General features: G+C 48.1%; 1 long non-coding RNA gene across 1 annotated transcript in view; it reads left to right on the forward strand.

Moving 5' to 3' along the window:
- Nucleotides 1–2,480, forward strand: part of LOC114071395 — a 9,451-nt gene extending 6,971 nt beyond the window's left edge. Inside the window, exon 3 of the long non-coding RNA XR_003574029.1 lies at nt 2,469–2,480. This is a non-coding gene — a long non-coding RNA (uncharacterized LOC114071395). The remainder of the gene's footprint in view (nt 1–2,468) is intronic.
- Nucleotides 2,481–2,996: the final 516 nt, after the last annotated feature.

A 2,996-nucleotide genomic window follows, 5' to 3' on the forward strand; every position in this document is an offset into this window, starting at 1 on the left:
TGCTGTTGGTCTGTGTGGGGCTAAACCTTCTCCCAGCCCTTCAGAATTTAAATCTGTTTTTGCTGCAGCTGAAATGAGCCCACAGCCCGTGTCAATAAAAGCTCACTTTGTATCTCATCGTGTTTTGCAAACGCTGACATTTCCCTGCCCTTTCCCGTTCCGGTGGTTGCCTCCATCCTCCTGCTGATTAGATTTGTGACTGTCAGCTGTCAGCTGCCGAGCACACCTTGCAATCCAGTCAGGAGATAAAACTCGAGAGTTTCCAAGACAAGCCTTGCTCTCTGGTGGCCTCCGACGCAGGTGGTGACAAACAGCAACAAAAGCTCTGGAATCCACTGCTTAAAAAAAAAAAAACAAAACAAAAAACACCAGGAACAGGTCTCTTAAAAAGAAATGGTCTCTTATTTTTCAGCTGAAAAAAAATCCTGCTGTGCCACTGGACCTCAAACCCTGCAACCATTCCAGGTGCCCACCACCTCCCATCTCCCTCAGGGACCAAGACTGGAACCTCACTGACCCCACCCCACCCCGCTCCATAAAGATCTCTGGAAGTTGCTGGACACATCTATGCAAAAAACGTTTGATTTTTGCACTGTTTTCCCAAAAACCACCAGCATTAAGTCTGTTGGATAGATTTGAACTGATCTTTGGGAACTTCACCTGTGGGAACGGGGCCATTTCAGACTAACAGGAGCTGGGACCAAGCCTAACCTGCAGGATGGACTGAACATGCAGTGTCTGATCCTAATCAGCTGCTTATTTTTGGAGAGCTGGTGTCTTCTGAAGTGGCACAACATGTCAAACTGCCAGGACTGTCAGATTTGTCTCCCTAGGGAATGCTTTTTATTCATGTTGGAGGGTTGGGTTTTTTTTGTTGTTTTTTTTTTTTTTTTTTTTTTTTTTTTTTTTTTTTTTTTTTTTTTTTTTTGGCATGTTGCCTCATTTTTTTTTAATGCCAGGAGGGCAGGGGTGTATTTGCAGGGATTAAAGTATTACTGGAGTGGCTCCAGGCCTTTCATAATCCCCATTATTTGCTCTAATCCCACCAGAGCACAATGGCTTCTCTCATATTCCTTAATTAGGCTGCGAAAATTAATAAAAAATAGCTCAAAAGTGACATTCTGATGAGGGATCTAAATCCCAATTTATTTGGGGGGCAGCAAAAATGTGTGTTTCTGCTGTGCTCACTAATACTCGGCATTTTCAGCCCAATTCCTCAGGGAACACGGATTACACAACCCTTCTGGGAGTCGCTTTTACCTCTCAGTCCTCTCATTTTAATAAGTCCTGGAATGTGTGTCCCATTTAAAGGGGCTGGAAGGGCAGTGGAGATCATAATGAAAATTGCTTTATTTAAATGTGGTGGGATTTTCTTGGGAAATGAGGCACCAGAAAAGGACATTTTGTTCCTGCTCCCCCAGGAGGGGGAGTCTGGAGGGAATATTTCTTGAGTGGGGAGGAGATTCAGTGGCCACCAAAAACTCCAGCCAGGAAAAATGCTTGGAGGGGAAGTTGGGCTCGTGGTTCGGGTTTTGCCCCAGCCCTGGAAGTGGCCAAGGCCAGGCTGGACAGGGCTTGGAGCAACCTGGGATACTGGAAGGTGTCTGCATTTTCCCACCTTTTTCCAATGAGATCCCACAGACAGGTACCTGCTGGGAAGAAATGAATGGAATGGAATGGAACGGAACTGCTGTTCTTGTGGACATCACCGATGTTCTCCTGCATGTTTGCCTGATTTCATTAGCCTTGAGCAGACCCTTCCAAGGGTCAGTGATGTCCCCAGACTCTCACTTTTCCTTGCACAAAGCGAGAAATTGGGCAAATCCAAGCCCTGTTTTGCTTAAATGGATAAAATATTCCAACCCCCTGGTCCCAAATCGCCTCCACTGCTGATGGGTGGTAATTGCATCCCATGTGCAGGCGCTGGGAGGGACTGACTGAGGCTTAAATCCCTCTAAACCTCGTCCTAATTGGCATTATAGGTCCTGCTGCTTGCCCAGCAAGAGCCTTCTCAGTGCAAGTCCCGTTCCCTGCTGGGCCTGAACACACAGGAATAATAATCTGGAGCTCCCAGGGAACCTGGACCACTTGAAAGATAAGAAAGCGTTTGATTTGATGTAAAAAAAAAAAAAAAAATAAAAAAAAATAAAAAATCAAGAGCTGTTTTTAATTAAAGAGACTTATTTATGGGGGTACCTGAGTGAAAGTGCAGCCTGGCATTTTCCATTTGATCCAGGCTGGGGAACATCAGGGCCAGCATGGCAGGGAACAAGCATCCCTGGGAGTCTGCTCAATGTTTGGGAATAATGAGGCTGCCTGAGAGGAGCTGGGGATGCAAATGGGGATATTAGTGCTGTTCTCAGGAGCAGCAGCACCCTGAGAACCAGAGCAGAGCTGGGGGGGCTGTCAGGAGTGGGGGCAGCAGAGCCTGAGGGATGGTGGGATAAGAAAGGTTTGTCATCCCTCAGAAAACAAAGGGAAATAAGAGGACTCTGTGACAATGGAGGGACACTTAGGGGGGGACTGGGAGAGGGGGGCTGCAGGTCCTGTAGCTGTCCCAGAGCTGTGTGGGAAGGTTCCCACAGCAGGAACTGACCGTGAAAGCACCATTTTAAACAAAGAGTGCTTGGGATGCTCAAGGATCTCTCGTTCCTGCAGGTGTGAACCTTGCAAGGGTTTGAGAGCTGTGATGGCTCTGCCCTGCAGGTTAAACATTCCCAGCACAGGAAATGTGGAAGGACAAGGAAGGACAAGGAGCTGCTGGAGAGAGTCCAGAGGAGGCTCCAGGATGGTCAGAGGATGGAGCAGCTCTGCTGGGAGGAGAGGGGAGAGAGCTGGGATTGTCCAGCCTGGAGAGGAGAAGCTTTGGGGTGACAAATTGTGGCCTTCCAGGACCTGAAGGAGCTCCAGGAAAGATGGAGAGAGACCATTGACAGGGGATGGAGGGACAGGACACAGGGAATGGCTTCCCACTGCCAGAGGGCAGGGACAGATGG

This window comes from Empidonax traillii, unplaced genomic scaffold, assembly GCF_003031625.1.
Source record: "Empidonax traillii isolate 1590-97213 ecotype Southwest subspecies unplaced genomic scaffold, ASM303162v1 scaffold1993:size44081, whole genome shotgun sequence".
NCBI lineage: Eukaryota > Metazoa > Chordata > Aves > Passeriformes > Tyrannidae > Empidonax > Empidonax traillii.